This window comes from Macaca mulatta, chromosome 1, assembly GCF_049350105.2.
Source record: "Macaca mulatta isolate MMU2019108-1 chromosome 1, T2T-MMU8v2.0, whole genome shotgun sequence".
Taxonomy (NCBI): domain Eukaryota; kingdom Metazoa; phylum Chordata; class Mammalia; order Primates; family Cercopithecidae; genus Macaca; species Macaca mulatta.
This window is the reverse complement of record NC_133406.1, coordinates 47,679,783-47,697,759: the sequence shown is the minus strand read 5'-3', so window position 1 is coordinate 47,697,759 and position 17,977 is coordinate 47,679,783. Positions and strand designations below refer to the sequence as shown.

General features: G+C 38.6%; 1 protein-coding gene across 4 annotated transcripts in view; it reads left to right on the top strand.

The window, feature by feature from the left end:
* Positions 1 to 17,977, top strand: part of BRINP3 (BMP/retinoic acid inducible neural specific 3) — a 400,272-nt gene that overhangs the window by 276,713 nt on the left and 105,582 nt on the right.

Genomic DNA, 17,977 nt, shown 5'->3' with positions numbered 1-17,977 from the left:
CTTTATTCTAGCCATGCAGGGCAGCTGATTAGATGTTGCCCACCCAGATTGAGGGTGAGTCTGTCTCTCCCAGTCCACTGAGTCAAATGGTAATCCCCTTTAGCAACACCCTCACAGACATACCCAGGAACAAAACTGCCAATCAAGTTGACACTCAGTATTAACCATCACACTAACTCACTGTTACTTTAAATTTTTATACAGGTATTTTGAGAGTTTTTTGTTTTGTATTATTCTTTGTCATTCAGATATGAAGAAGAGCATGAATGACTGCCCTGTTGTAGTCCTCATAATAAGATGATAGAGTATATATTTATACCCGAACACACAAATTATTTTTCTATTGGTTTCAATTTATTTATTACAAAGGATTGTCTCTCAATATAAATGTGCCTGTTTGTCTCCTATAGTCTGTATTTATTTGAATTCAATTCACTCAAAGATTCAGTTTAATCTGAAAAACATTAAAGTATTTGATTCAATATCATAAAATCAAAATAAAAGATGACTTAGATAAAATTTTTGTTTGCTTTTCTCATACTGACACATGTCATAGTGAAGAGAGATCAGTAAATAATACAATATATTCAGACAATTTTTACTTGCTACTCTATTGTCAATTTTATAAAAATATATGTGATGACTTCACTAAATTGTGTATACTTTATGTTACCATTTGGATCATTTTGATAAAAATAGTTATTCACGTCAAACACAAACTCTCAGAAGCCATGACAAGGGTTATCAATACTGAGTACATTCAGACCTTTTACAGTAACCTCATAATGGTGACATAGACTTTGTTAAAATCCTCTAATGTCATATACCCAGTAGTTTGTGTATTACCTCTTCCATGTCTATATAAATTTAATTTTTAAGCAATATTATCTTATAATGACAAACTAACAAGTAGTTAAAGTACGAAGTATATATTCATTTTCAAAGAAATGTACTATTTTTCAAACTTCATTTTTCTCCTAAAGCATACAAGTGAACTCTTCACGTATGTGCAGAGTTAATCTGTGATTTATATGAACTGCCTTGTCAAATTATTGCACTGAAAAATAAAGACAGCAATATATAGAATTTTGACCTAAAGTTTTGGACGTGTGACTGAACTTTTGGATTTTAGACCACTAGAAATTAATTCAAAGTCAAGATATATTATGTGAAATATTTTCTATTTGATTATCAGATCTCTCAAAAGAGATATTTAAAGTGCAGAGCAAATATTTTAAGAATACCAAGTGAAATTGATACATAATACAAAGTTGTCATTCATGCTCTTCAGGAAATATTGCTGGTTCTCATTCTTACAGACACATAAGAAAGTCGACCTTCCAGCACACTTGAAGTTAGGTATGGCCTTGTGACTTGTTTTGATAAAGGAAGCTTGAGAAAAAACTATACGTATCACTGTCTAGAGGAAGGCTTTATAAAACTGGCAGGCACTATATGCTCAGTTTACTTCCTCTGCCAAAGCAACTGATGATGTTCTAGATGTTGAAAACTGACTGTTTGTGTTACTGAGATAGGAAAAAGGCAAGCAGAGTCACCCAGCCGACCCTAGGTAGATTATAACGTGAGTTGAAACCTAGAAATTTTTAGTTGTGGTTGAAATCAGAAAACCCTTTGGTTATGTTTGTTACTTTGGCAAAACTAGTCTATACTGAATTATGTATAAGAAGATTAAGCTTTCTCTTTCACGGTGAGTAAAACAGATTTGTGATTATAATTTATTTATTCAGTAAAACACTAGCATGAAAATTTAAGTTTGATTTTCTATAAAAAATCATGGTAAATATTTACTGTATTTTCCAACTGCATAATATAATGAGGTTAATGAAACTATAATGAACCCCTTATAATGGATCAAGTATAAAGGACATTTTAGGCATTATGCCATTTATTCTTTAAAGTAATCCTTAAAAGTGTTAATGTTATGATTGTTTTTGTTTTTTTTTTTTTTTTTTACTTAAGTAACACGTGTTAAGTGACTTGTACAATAGATTCATTATGTAATAAAGCCAGGATTTGAGGTCATACAAAAGTAGGTGGTTCTGGTTGGGCATGGTGGCTCACGCCTGTAATCCCAGCACTTTGGTAGGCCGAGGCGGTCAGATCACTTGAGGCCAGGAGTTAGAGAACAGCCTGGGCCACATGGTGAAATCCCGTCTCTCCTAAAAATACGAAAATTAGCCGGGCGTGGTGGTGCTGTCTGTAGTCCCAGCTACTAGGCAGGGCAAGGATCAAGAAACGCTTGAACCAGGAGGCAGAAGTTGTTGCAGTGAGCTGTGATTGTGCCACGGCACTCCAGCCTGGGTGACAGAGCAAGAGACTGTCTCAAAATAAATAAATAAATAAAGTACATGGTTCTCACACCATGTGGACCTCTTTAATAAAGTGCTATTATTACATGCTTTTTATATCTCTTATTATCTCTGCATGCATTAAGTAGTGGCATGTTCTGATCCAGAGGTTACAATTAATGCCTCCTGATAAAAGTAAATATATGTAGGCAATGCACAAAGACACATGATGTAATAGTATGTATTACAGGGCCGGGTACAGTGGCTCACACCTGTAATGCCAGCACTTTGGGCAGCCGTGTTGGGTGGATAGCTTGAGTCAAAGAGTTCAAGACCAGGGAAACATAGTGAGTCCCCTAGCCTTTACAGAAATAATAATAATAATAAATAGCCAGGTGTAGTAGTGCTTACCTGTAGTCCTAGCTATTTGGAAGGCTAAGGTGTGAATATCCCTTGAGCCCAGGAGATGGAGGTTACAGTGAGCTGCACTCCAGCTTGTGAAATGCAGCGAGACCCTGTCTCAAACAAACAACCCAATATGTATTAAACAACATGTATTACACATTTTACCTAGAGCGAGTTTAACTCCATACAAGACGCCTTCAGTCACAGTTAATGTTTGCTGTCGACTTCTTATCAAGGCTGTGAGTTACTTTTAAGGATCATAATCTAGGCTGTAATACTAATTTTAACAATAACATGTCTGTATCTCTTCTAAAAATCAATTTGTTCATTATCATTATGTAATTCAATATTTATATGCATTTACAAATGGAAACTTTGTGAAGTGTAGCCACATGACTCAACAATTATTAAATCTGTTTGTAAAATATATATTTCTTTTTGTTTGAACAATGTGCTTTCCACCTCCTCCATTCTCTTCTAGTGACACCTATATGGCATGCATATAGCATGCACATAGCAACTGTTGTGAGGCTAAATGGCCTGTCACTGAGAGTCTCATTTAATTTTTGTTATCTTGCTAGTATGATCTTAACAGCTAGCTTTAAAGAAGAAATAACCCTGCTGTTGGCAAAAGTCAGTGCTTCATTTAAGGAGTTGACAAAGTGCTAGTGGAAAGATCTCAGAGTTAATTGGCAGCAAAACAAATGTGTGGTGTTATGTCAGATTGTCAGGTAGTTGTGTTGTGTGAACTCTGAACAAGTATCAATCTAGAAAGGTTGACCAAATTTGTCACACTGGCTATGCAAGTTAACACAGAGAATAACAGGATAATTTTCCCCAAACACTATTGAAGCATGAAGTCTTGCCTCAACTGTTAAAAACTGAAAGAAAATTTAGTGGTCAGCTTGTCAAATGTTGTACCTGATAAAGAATCCTCTCCTTTATACAATTTAGTATTGATTATTTAATGTCTGTTTCCAGTGACTAGGAGCTCAGTGTATCACAAAGTTGAAGAGTATAAGAAATAAAATCTCTACTATTAAGACCACCGTTATTTATTTTGAACTATTTTTTTTTTATTTTCCACTTTTCTGCAAAAAATATAAAAAATAGGCCGGGCGCGGTGGCTCACGCCTGTAATCCCTGCACTTTGGGAGGCCGAGGCGGGCGGATCACGAGGTCAGGAGATCGAGACCATCCTGGCTAACATGGTGAAACCCCGTCTCTACTAAAATACAAAAAATTAGCCGGGCGCGGTGGCGTGCGCCTGTAGTCCCAGCTACTCGGGAGGCTGAGGCAGGAGAATGGCGCGAACCTGGGAGGCGGAGCTTGCAGTGAGCCGAGATGGTGCCACTGCACTCCAGCCTGGGCGACAGAGTGAAGACTCCGCCTCAAAAAAAAAAAAAAAAAAAAAAAAAAAAAAATAAAAATAAAAAAAAACCCAAACGTGATACTGTCTTGTGCTGAAATATTTATTCTTTCTCTCTGGAGGCTACTCCCTCTACTAGGTCAGCCTTCAGGTATTTGCATGTAGCTATCTTTTTTTTTTTTTTTTTGCTTATTTACTTCTGTAAATTTAATATTCTCACTCTCTTAGATTGTAAAGAAATATCCTAGAAATGAAAAGATTACTCTTTATTTCACAAAATTTCTAAACCCTTAACCATTTTTAATCTTTTAGGAATAATCTCAATTTGTCAGTGGAATTCAGAACTGAACAAAACCCAGTGTTAACAGATGTGGTTTTATTCATTTATTTTACATCCTTTATTCTGAGCACAATGCAATCTATGATTCCTCTAACTTTCTGGCAAGAATGTCACACTGTTCATTAATATCGAGTTGTGAGGAACAATTCCTAAGCATTTTTTCATGAAAACTGCTCTTAAATAAGATTCCCTCTTTTTTTAATCATACACATACACACATTTTTTTCTAACTTAATGCTGCGCTTTACTTCTTAACAAGTCTTGAAATTTACATTTATGTTTCTACCATTGTCACACACCTTGAGCTTTTTTCAGATCCTCAATGTATTATAGATTGTTTTTCCTTATTGCTCATAGACATTTATTTATTTATTTATTTATTTATTTATTTATTTGCTTACTTACTTAGCAGAAAAGAGCAAATAGAAACCTATCATAAACCTTTATGAAAACCTGCCATAAACCACACAAATTCCCTGGAATTTGAAGAGTTTCATGTTTATTTTAACAATTTATATTCACCTCTATTCCTCTTCCTTCATATACCTAAACTAATATGCCATGTGGTCTGTGGTGTTGCATGTAAGTCATGTAGTAAAGCAGTGAACCCTAAGTTAGCCTTAATTCGGCAATGGTGTACTGGTAAGTGTGTTTTAGACAATGGATAGTTTGGCTCTAGACCATAGGTAAGGTTTCCACATAAGCAACAATGTAGTAGGATTTCTTTTTTAAGCCTGGTACCATTCCCCATTCTCCTGTTCTGCACTAGGTGATTATCTAATTGTAATTTGTCTTAACATAAAGTGTTCCTTTGGGGAAAAAAATAAACTCTCATAACATTTCTGCCTTATGTGTTATTAAAGCATGTGTGACTCATACTAGAGGCCCATGGTACCACAATAGGGTTCATCTTTGTCACGGGTTTGGAAACAGAGGGTCAAGAAACAAAATGTTTGAGAGTTAAAGCGAGATAATGAAGAAAAGGACTATTTTTGTATTATTTTCTTAGCCTTTTGTATCATTTTCTTGTACCCTCATTTTATCATTTTCTTTTAGGCCTGGCCCTAAACATATTTGGAAGTATAGTAAGCAAGTATCTGAAATTTTCTTATACATTTTCTTAGAGTCATAAGTAACCAACAATCCAATTCTGACCCAATCATTTCTTTTCTCTAATGATGAGCATAGTCTGCTTCTGACCTGCTTAATGGACAGAATTTACCCAATTAATGCACCTTTTGCCCAACTGCCATAATTAGTCAGAGCAGGTTAGATAACTAATGACCTTAGGAACTCATGAGTTTTAAAACATGGAAACTTTATTCATCCTCTATACTGCATGGTGGGGGGAGGGTGCTACAGGTCAACTGTTGTCTGCCTCCTACCCATCTGAGACCAAGGCTGACAGAACAAACTCTCACTTGAACATGGGAATATTTCCATGTGTGGCAGGCAGAAAAGAGAACCAAATTAACTGCATACTGGCTTGCAAAGGTTCTGCTCAGAAGTTGCATACATCGTCCAGGAAGTTTTTTGTTTGTTTGTTTGTTTCCAAAGGAAATGATATGCTGAATACAAAATTCAGTAGAGAGGAAATGTATTATTCCTCTCTTTGGAAGTATAACAAAGAAGGAACCAACAATGGATAAATATTCATTAGATATATCACATTTCCTAGGAAAATTTTGATTCACTAAATTCAGCTGATCTCAGTATTTAAGAAAATAACTATATTGAACCATTTTATGCTTAATGTGTAATGATAGTTCTCAAACATTGTTACAATTATTATTTCAGACTCTGAAATCCTCTCATAGTATTACAATATTTAATGTTAGAAAATATATTAGAAATTGAATAGTCTGCCCTATCCATCTGATATTTGAATTCCTCCTATATAATACTTGAAGCATTGATGGATGAGCTACTCTTGCTTTCTGCTACAACACACACACACACATATATATATGATAAGTACATTTACAATGTGTCTCTTTTAAAAATATTGTGTTCCCTTTTCATCCCAACTCCTTCTCATATTCCTTTAGAGGGACGTATTTTAAAAACCCAATCCATTCCTGAATAAATATAGATTGCTCTTAATGAATTATATAGCCTTTAAAGTACTATGTCATCATATAATTGGGAGTTATAATTTCAACCTCATATTGACAATAAAGTCTAAACGTCTTACTTACTCTTTGTGAAAGAGAATAATACAAAACTTTAACTGATAGAATTTTACATAAATCATCCTGGTACAGAATTGAAGAAGATTCAATGCAAGTCAAAATGGTAACAAGTTTTCCATGGATTAAGCCCATTTGTAAAAATGACAGCTTCTTATGCCATGTTTATTATTACAATAACCTAAATGGAGCTCAAGTATAGGGGATCTGTTCATGCATTCTGTATTTGGTACTCTGTGCTGGGTAAAAGACCCTCATGGTTAATTAACCTTCTTCTGTATTAGGTCATTTTCATGCTGCTGATAAAGACTTACCTGAGATAGGGTAATTTACAAAAGAGAGGTTTAATTGGACCTACAGTTCTACACGTTGGAGAGGCCTCACAATCACGGTGGAAGGCAAGGAGGAGCAAGTAACATCTTATATGAATGATGGCAGGGAAAACTAGACCGTTTTCAGAGAAACTCCCATTTTTTAAAACCATCAGATCTCATGAGACCCATTCACTATCACAGCAGCATGGGAAAGACCTGTCCCAATGATTCAATCATCTCCCATGAGGTCCCTCCCACAACACATAGGAATTATGGGAGCTACAACATGAGACTTGGGTGGGGACACAGAGCCAACCCATATCATTCCACTCCTCCCAAATCACATATCTTCACATTTTTAAACCCAATCATGCATTCCCAACAGTCCCCCAAAGTCTCAACTCATTTCAGTACTAACTCAAAAGTCCACAATCCAAAGTCTCATCTGAGACAAGGCAAGACCCTTCTGCCTATGATCCTGTGAAATCAAAAGCAAGTTAGTTACTTCCTAGATACAATGGGAGTACAGGTATTACATTAATAAAGCCATTTCAAATGGGAGAAATTGGCCAAAACAAAGTGGCTACAGGCTTCATGCAAGTCTGAAATCCAGTGAGGAAGTCAAATCTTAAAGCTCCAAAATAATCTCCTTTGACTCCATGTCTCTCATTCAGATTATGCTGATACAAGAGGAAGGTTTGCATGATTTGGGTAGCTCTGCACTGTGACTTGAAGAGTACAGCCTCCCTCCCACCTGCCTTCATGGGCTGGCATTGAGTATCTGCTACTTTTCCAGACATATGGTGCAAGCTGTCAGTGTATCTACCATTCTGAGGTCTGGAGGGCGGTGACCTCTTCTCACAATTCCATTAGGTGGTGCCTTGGTAGGGACTTTGTGGGGATGCTCTGACCCCACATTTCCCTTCTGCACTGTCCTAACGTAGACTCTCCATGAGGGCCCCACCCCTGCAGCAAACTTCTGCCTGGATGTCCAGTCATTTCCTTATATCTTCTGAAATCTAGGCAGAGGTTCCCAAACCCCAATTATTGACTTCTGTGCATTTTAGCTGAAAATCATGGTAAAGCTACCAAAGCTTGATTGAGGCTTGCATCCTCTGAAGCCACATTCCGAGTTCTATGTTGGCCTCTTTCAACCATGGCTGGAACAGCTGGGACACAGGGCACCAAGTTCCTAGGCTACACACAGCATGGGATCTTGGGCCCAGCCCATGGAACCACTATTTTCTCCTAGGTTTCTGGGCCTGTGATAGGAGGGCCTGACATAAGACCTATGTCATACCCTGGAGACATTTTCCATTTTCCCTCTTTTCTTGGTGATTAACATTTGGTTCTGTGCTACTTATACGAATTTCTGCAACCAACTTGAATTTCTTCAGTTAAAATGGGATTTTCTTTTCTGTCATATAGTCAGGCAGCAAATTTTCCAAACCTTTTTTTTTTTTTTTTTTTTTTTTGAGACAAAGTCTCACTCTGCCACCCAGACTGGAGTGCAGTGGTACAATCATGGCTCACTGCAAGCTCTGCCTCCCAAGCTAAATGCCATTCTCCTGCCTCAACCTCCCAAGTAGCTGGGACTACAGGAGCCTGTCAATGAGCCCAGCTATTTTTTTTTTTTTTTTGTATTTTTTAGTAGAGATGGGGTTTCACCATCTTAGCCAGGTGGTCTTGATCTCCTGACCTTGTGATCCACTCGCCTCGGCCACCCAAAGTGCTGGGATTACAGACATGAGGCACTGTGCCTGGACAAATTTCCAAATTTTTATGCTATGCTTTCCTAATAAAATTGAATGCCTTTAACAGCACTCAAATCACCTCTTAAATGCTGTGCTGATTAGAAATTTATTCTGCCAGATACTTTAAATCATCTCTCACAAGTTCAAAGTTTCACAAATCTCCAGGGCAGGGGCAAAATGCCACTAGTCTCTACTAAAACATAACAAAAGCTACCTTTGCTCCAATTCCTAACAAGTTCCTCATCTCCATCTGAGACCACCTCAGCATAGACCTTATTGTTCATATCACTGTCAGCATTTTTGTCAAAGCCATTCAACAAGTCTCTAGGAAGTTCCAAACTTTCCCACGTTTTTCTGTCTTTTTCTGAGCCCTCCAAACTGTTCCAACCTCTGCCTGTTATCCAGTTCCAAAGTTGTTTCCACATTTTGGGGTATCTTTTCAGCAACACCCGACTCTACTGGTACCAATTTACTGTTTTAGTCCGTTTTCATACTGCTGATAAAGACATATTCAAGATTGGGCAATTTACAAAAGAAAGAGGCTTAATTGGACTTATAGTTCCACATGGCTTGGGAGGCCTCACAAACGTGGTGGAAGGCAAGGCAGAGCAAGTCACATCTTATGTGAATGGTGGCAGGCAAAAGAAGAGCTTGTGCTGAGAAACTCCTGTTTTTTAAAACCATCAGCTCTCCCGAGACTCATTCACTGTCATGAGAACAGCATGGGAAAGACCCGTCACCATGATTCAGTTATCTCCTACCGGCTCCCTCCCACAACATATAGGAATTGTGGAAGCTACAAGATGAGAATTGGAAGGGGACACAGAGTGAAATCCTATCATCTTCCATCATCAGATGACTAATTGATCAAAATGTATATTTAGGATTTGGTAGTTATGTCTGTGGCTAAGCTGATATGTTTAATTTCTGAAGTCCTATATATAAAAATAAATGTTATATGAAATTCTATATTCCTAGGGAGGTTCTTTGACACCAGTCATCCATTTGTGCAGTCTGCTTTCTGTGAATAGAGAATAATATATGGTCTCTAAGATCTATTGGTTCATGTTCTATATGTTCTATTCCCATTCAAATTCTAAATTCATCTGAAGTCTAAAATTATCTCAAGATGGAGCTAATAATAGTTTTTGTAGCCAGGCATAAGACAATGGACTTTGGCATAATTCAAAAATTTAGTGGGGGCGGTTCCAAGAAGGCCGAATAGGAACAGCTCCAGGCTACAGCTCCCAGCGTGAACAACACAGAAGACGGGTTATTTCTGCATTTCTAACTGAGGTACCAGGTTCATCTCACTGGGGCATGTTGGACAGTGGGTGCAGCCCACTGAGTGAGAGCCAAAGCAGTGCGAGGCATCACCTCACTGGGGAAGTGCAAGGGGTAAGGGAATTCCCTTTCCTAGCCAAGGGAAACCGTGACACAAAGCACCAGGAAAATCAGATCACTCTCAACCTAATACTGCACTTTTCCAAGGGCCTTAGCAAATGGCACACCAGGAGATTATATCCCGCGCCTGGCTTGGAGGGTCCCACACCCATGGAGCCTTCCTTGTTGCCAGCACAGCAGTCTGAGATCTAACTGCAAGGTGGTAGGGAGGCTGGGGGAGGTGTGCCCAGCATTGCTGAGGCTTGAGTAGGTAAACAAAGTGGCTTGGAAGTGAACAAAGTGGGTGGAGTCCACCACAGCTCAAGGAGGCCTACCTGCCTCTATAGGGGACAGGGCATAGCCAAACAAAAGGCAACCAAAACCTCTGCAGATTTAAATGTCCCTGTCTGACAGCTTTGAAGACAGTAGTGGTTCTCCCAGAATGGAGTTTGAGATCTGAGAACGGACAGACTGTCTCCTCAAGTGGGTCCCTGACCCCTGATTAGCCTAACTGGGAGGCACCCCTGAGTAGGGGCAGACTGACACCTCACATGACTGAGTACCCCTCTGAGACGAAGCTTCCAGAGGAACTATCAGGCAGCAACATTGGCTGTTCAGCAATATTCACTTTTCTGAAGCCTCTGCTGCTGATACCCAGGCAAATAGTGTCTGGAGTGGACCTCTAGCAAACTCCAACAGACCTGCAGCTGAGGGTCCTGACTTTTAGAAGGAAAACTAACAAACAGAAAGGGCACCAATAGCAAAACCCCATCTGTAGACCACAAAGATGGGGAAGAACCAGCAGAAAAGCTGAAAATTCTAAAAATCAGAGTGCCTCCCCCACTCCAAAGGAGCGCAGCTCCTCGCCAGCAACAGAACAAAGCTGTACAGAGAATGACTTTGACGAGTTGAGAGAAGAAGGCTTCAGACGATCAAACTTCTCCAAGCTAAAGGAGAAAGTTTGAACCCATCGCAAAGAAGCTAGAAACCTTGAGAAAAGATGAGATGAATGGCTAACTAGAATGACCAATGTAGAGCAGTCCTTAAATGACCTGATGTAGCTGAAAATCATGGCACGAGAAATACGTGAGGAATATACAAGCTTCAGTAACCAATTTGATCAACTAGAAGAAAGAGTATCAGTGATTGAAGATCAAATGAATGAAATGAAGCAAGAGAGAAGTTTAGAGAAAAATGAGTAAAAACAAACGAACAAAGCCTCCAAGATATATGGGACTATGTGAAAAGACCAAATTTACATCTGATTGGTGTACCTGAAAGTGACAGGGAGAATGGAACCAAGTTGGAAAACACTCTGCAGGATATTATCCAGGAGAATTTCTGCTGCCTAGCAAGGCAGGCCAACATTCAAATTCAGGAAATACAGATAATGCCACAAAGATACTCTTCGAGAAGAGCAACTCCAAGACACGTAATTGTCAGTTTCACTAAAGTTGAAATGAAGGGAAAAATGTTAAGGGCAGCCAGAGAGAAAGGTCGGGTTACCCACAATAGGAAGCCCATCAGACTAACAACAGATCTCTCGGCAGAAACTCTGCAAGCCAGAAGAGAGTGGGGGCCAGTATTCAACATTTTTAAAGAAAAGAATTTTCAAACCAGAATTTCATATCCAGCCAAACTAAGTTTCACAAGTGAAGGAGAAATAAAATCCCTTACAGACAAGCAAATGCTGAGACACTCTGTCAGCACTAGGCCTTCACTACAAGAGCTCCTGAAGGAAACACTGAACATGGAAAGCAACAACCAGTACCAGCCACTGCAAAAACATGCCAAAATGTAAAGACCATCGATGGTAGGAAGAAACTGCACCAACTAATGAACAAAATAACCAGCTAACATCATAATGGCAGGTTCAAATTCACACATAACAATATTAACCTTAAATGTAAATGGGCTAAATGATCCAATTAAAAGACACAGACTGGAAAATTGAATAAACAGTCAAGACCCAAGAGTGTACTATATTCAGGAGAACCATCTCATGTTCAGAGACACACATAGCCTCAAAATAAAGGGATGGAGGAAGATCTACTAAGCAAATGGAAAACAAAAAAAGGCAGGGGTTGCATTCCTGGTCTCTGATAAAATAGACTTAAAACCAACACAGATCAAAAGAGACAAAGAACACCATTACATAATGGAAAAGGGATCAATTCAACAAGAAGAGATAACTATCCTAAATATATGTGCACCCAATACAGGAGCACCAAGATTCATAAAGCAAGTCCTTAGAGACTTACAAAGAGACTTAGACTCCCACACAATAATAATGGGAGATTAACACCCCACTGTCAACATTAGATAGACCAACAAGGCAGAAAGTTAGCAAGGGCATCCAGGAATTGAACTCAGCTCTGCTTCAAGTGGACCTAATAGACATGTACAGAATTCTCCACCCCAAATCAACAGAATATACATTCTTCTCAGCACCACATTGCACTTATTCCAAAATTGACCACATACTTGGAAGTAAAGCACCCCTGAGCAAATGTGAAAGAACAGAAATTATAACAAACTGTCTCTCAGACCACAGTGCAATCAAACTAGAACTCAGGATTAAGAAACTCACTCAAAACCACACAACTACATGGAAACTGAACAACCTGCTCCTGAATGACTACTGGGTACATAATGAAATGAAGGCGGAAATAAAGATGTTCTTTGAAACCAATGAGAACAAAGACACAATGTACCAGAATCTCTGGTACACATTTAAAGCAGTGCGTAGCAGGAAATTTACAGCACTAAATGCCCACAAGACAAAGTAGGAAAGATCTAAAATTGACATCCTAACATCACAATTAAAATAACTAGAGAAGCAAGAGAAAACACATCAGAAAGGTAGCAGAAGGCAAGAAATAACTAAGATCAGAGCAGTACCGAAGGAGATAGAGACACAAAAAACCCTTCAAAAAATCAATGAATCCAGGAGCTGGTTTTTCGAAAAGATCAATGAAATTGATAGACCGCTAGCAAGACTAATAAAGAAGAAAAGAGAAGAATCAAATAGATGCAACAAAAAATGATAAAGGGGATATCACCACCGACCATACAGAACTACAATCTACCATCAGAGAATAATATAAACACCTCTATGCAAATAAACTAGAAAACCTAGAAGAAATGGGTAAATTCCTGGATACATACACTCTCCCAAGACTAAACCAGGAAGATGTTGAATCCCTGAATAGATTAATAACAGGCTCAGAAACTGAGGCAATAATTAATAGCCTACCAACCAAAAAAAAAAGTCCAGGACCAGATGGATTCACACCTGAATTCTATGGGAGATACAAGGAGGAGCTGGTAGCATTCCTTCTGAAACTATTCCAGTCAACAGAAAAAGAGGGAATCCTCCCTAACTCATTTTATGAGGCCAACATCATCCTGATACCAAAGCCTGGCAGAGACACACACACAAAAAAAGAGAATTTTAGACCAATATCCCTGATGAATATTGATGCAAACATCCTCAATAAAATACTGGCAACCCGAATCCAGCAGCACATCAAAAAGCTTATCCACCGTGATCAAGTGGGCTTCACCCATGGGATGCAAGTCTGGTTCAACAGACACAAATCAATAAACATATTCCAGCGTATAAGCAAAACCAAAGACAAAAACCACATTATTATCTCAATAGATGCAGAAAAGGCCTTTGACAAAATTCTACAGCTCTTCATGCTAAAAACTGTCAACAAACTAGGTATTGATGGGATGTATTTGAAAATAATAAGAGCTATTTATGACAAACCCACAGCCAATATCATACTGAATGAGTAAAAAGTGCAAACATTCCCTTTGAAAACTGGCACAAGACAGGGATGCCCTCTCTCACCACCTCTATTTAACATAGTGTTGGAATTTCTGGCCAGGGCAACCAGGCAGGAGAGAGAAATAAAGGTATGCAATTAGGAAAAGAGGAAGTCAAATTGTCCCTGTTTGCAGATGACATGTCTGTATACTTAGAAAACTCCATCGTCTCAGCCTCAAATCTCCTTAAGCTGATAAGCAACTTCAGCTAAGTCTCAGGATATAAAATCAATGTGCAAAAATCACAAGCATTCTTACACACCAATAACAGACAGAGAGCCAAATAATGAGTGAACTCCTGTTCACAATTGCTTCAAATGGAATAAACTACCTAGGAATCCAACTTACAAGGGACGTGAAGGGACCTCAAACGATACTGCAAGTCTTCAGTAACCAAAACAGCATGGTATCGGTACCAAAACTGAGATGGAAGAGAACAGAGCCCTCAGAAATAATACCACACATCTACAATCATCTGATCTTTGACAAGCCTGACAAAAACAAGAAATGGAGAAAGGATACCCTATTTAATAAATGGTACTGGGAAAACTGACTAGCCATATGTAGAAAGCTGAAACTGGATCCCTTCCTTACACTTTATACAAAAATTAATTCAAGATGGATTAGAGACTTAAATGTTAGACCTAAAACCATAAAAACCCTAGAGGAAAACCTAGGCAATACCATTTAGGACGTAGGCATGGGCAAGGACTTCATGTCTAAAACATCAAAAGCAATGGCAACAAAAGCCAAAATTGACAAATAGGATCTAATTAAACTAAAGAGCTCCTGCACAGCAAAAGAAACTACCATCAAAGTGAACAGGCAACCTACAGAATGGGAGAAAAATTTTGCAGTCTACTCATCTGACAAAGGGCTTATATCCAGAACCTACAAAGAACTCAAACAAATTTACAAGAAAAAAACAATCCCATCAAAAAGTGGGCAAAGGATATGAATAGACACTTCTCAAAAGAAGACATTTATGCAGCCAATAGACACATGAAAAAATGCTCATCATCACTGGCCATCAGAGAATTGCATATCAAAACCACAATGAGATACCATCTCACACCAGTTAAAATGGCGATCATTAAAAAGTCAGGAAACAACAGGTGCTGGAGAGGATGTGGAGAAATAGGAACACTTTTACACTGTTGGTGAGACTGAAAACTATTTCAGTCATTGTGGAAGAGAGTGTGGCAAATCCTCAAGGATCTAGAACTAGAAATACCCCATTTGACCCAGCTGTCCCATTACTGGGTATATACCCAAAGGATTATAAATCATGCTGCTGTAAAGACATATGCATACATATATTTGTTGTGGCACTATTCACAATAGCAAAGACTTGGAACCAACCCAAATGTCCATCAATGATAGACTGGATTAAGAAAATGTGGCACATATACACCATGGAATACTATGCAGCCATAAAAAAGGATGAGTTCATGACTTTTGTAGGGACATGGATGCAGCTGGAAATCATCATACTCAGCAAGCTATCACAAGAACACAAAACCAAACACCACATGTTCTCATTCATAGGTGGGAATTGAACAATGTGAACACTTGTACACAGGAAGGGGCACATCACACACCTGGCATGGGGTGGGGGGAGCGGGGATGTATAGCATTAGGAGATATACCTAATGTAAATGACGAATGAATGGGTGCAGCACACCAACATGACACATGTATACATATGTAACAAACCTGCCCGTTGTGCACATGTACCCTAGAACTTAAAGTATAATAAATAAATAAATTAATTAATTAATTAAGAAAACAGATTTAGCTATTTATCGAGGAAGAGGTGCTAGTAGGCATAAGAGATATAAAATGATCAAGATTGTGTCCTTGAAGAACTCAAAATCTCTCTTTCCAAACAAATTCCAATATAAATAAGGCACAGGTAGACTCTGGGTGGTACTGTTAACACAGAAGTGAAATAAAGCTTGATGTGTTGATGAGAAGTAATAAGGAAAAGCTTCTGGAAAGATCAACATTGAGCTTCATCTAGGAGAATAATTAGGCAATAGTGAAGCCAGCTCCTGTCATTACCAGGACTTCAGTATCACAAACTAAGGGGAAAATGGTAGAAAATGAGTGGCAATTCAGGCAGATGTCACATAGACAAGGTGAATATTTTTTATTTTGTTATTTTTGTTTTTCTGTCATATTAAGTTTTATACTTAATGAAGTATAATTTTCCCTAGAAAAAAAGAAAGATGGTTAGTTTTTGTTTTGTTTTGTTTTTTGGTTTTTGGTTTTTGTTTTGTTTTTTTTTTTTCCTGGGCTTTGACAAGAATAGCAGATTGCAATTGTTAAGAATTTGTCACCTTAAGTATTGTAACTTTTGTTTTGACTTCTATCTTGACTAATTTTCTCCTAACTTGTGACAAAGATAGCTTTTGGCATCATCAGAATTTTATCCAATAATCTTAGACTAAGCAAGAAAATGTTTTGGTTTTTGTTTGTTTTTGTTTTATTTTGTTTCCAAATGTTACAAAAAAGAAATGGATTGGAGCCTTATTCCTCTGGTTTGGATATCTGCATAATACTGAACTAACCATTAGAGCCAAAGGGTTAGGGTTGGAAGTAAAATGTTCTTGTCTATCAAACCTGGGGCATTTGTTTCTCCTCTTCCTTAGCTTCAGATTTTGTGGTGGATGAAGTAATATTTCAGAATTATGATCAAATTCATTGTACGTCCAGGAAAAATGGAATGATAGAATAAAATGGTTATACAACCAGGGCAAAGAGATGCCTGTTTGATAATTCATATGGTTTGTCTCTGTCCTTACCCAAATCTTATCTTAAATTTTAGCTCCCGGCTGGGCGCGGTGGCTCAAGCCTGTAATCCCAGCACTTTGGGAGGCCGAGACGGGCGGATCACGAGGTCAGGAGATCGAGACCAGCCTGGCTAACACGGTGAAACCCCGTCTCTACTAAAAAAATACAAAAAACTAGCCGGGCAAGGTGGCGGGCACCTGTAGTCCCAGCTACTCAGGAGGCTGAGGCAGGAGAATGGCGTAGACCCGGGAGGCAGAGCTTGCAGTGAGCTGAGATCCGGCCACTGCACTCCAGCCTGGGCAACAGAGCAAGACTCCGTCTCAAAAAAAAAAAAAAAAAAAAATTAGCTCTCATAATCCCCACAAGTCATGGGAGGGACCCAGTGGGAGGTAATTGAATGATGGAAGCAGGTCTTTCCCGTGCTGTTCTCATGATCATGAATAAGTCTCATAAGATCTGATTGTCTCACAAAGGGGAGTTCCCCTACCCGAGCTCTCTTGCCTGCCATCATGTAAGTTGTGTCTTTGCTTCTTTGACTTCCGCCATGATTGTGAGGCCTCCCTAGCCATGTGGAACTGTGAATCCATTAAGCCTCTTTCCTTTATACATTATCGTTTCTCTAGTATGTCTTTATTAGCAGTGTGATAATAGAGTAACACAGTAAATTGGTACTAGGTGTAGGGTGCTGTTGTTAAGATATCAAAACGTGGAAGTGACTTTGGAACTGGTTAACAGGAAGAGGTTGGAAGAATTTGGAGGTCTCAGAAGACAGGAAGATATAGGAAAGTTTGGAACTTCCTAGAGACTTGTTGAATGTTTTTTGTTTCGTTTTGTTTTGTTTTTACCAAAATGCTGACAGTGATATGAACAAAAAAGTCGAGACTGAGGCAGTCTCAGATGGAGATGAGGCTCTTGTTGGGAACTTGAGCAAAGGTGACTCTTGCTAAGTCTTAGCAAAGAGACTGGCAGCATTTTGCTCCTGCCCTAGAGATTTGTGAAACTTTGAACTTGACAGAGATGATTTAGGGCATCTGGTGCAAGAAACGCTTCTGGTGTGTTTCTGAACAGCACAATATTCAAGAGGTGATTTGAGTGCTGCTAAAATCATTCAGTTCTATGTATTCACAAAGATATGGTTGGAATTGGAAATTATATTTAAAAAGGAAAGCAGAGCATAAAATTTCAGAAAATTTGCAGCCTGATAATGCAAATTATCATTATATCAGAAAAACCCATCTACTGAGGAGAAATTCAAACTGACTGCAGAAATTTGTATAAGTTACG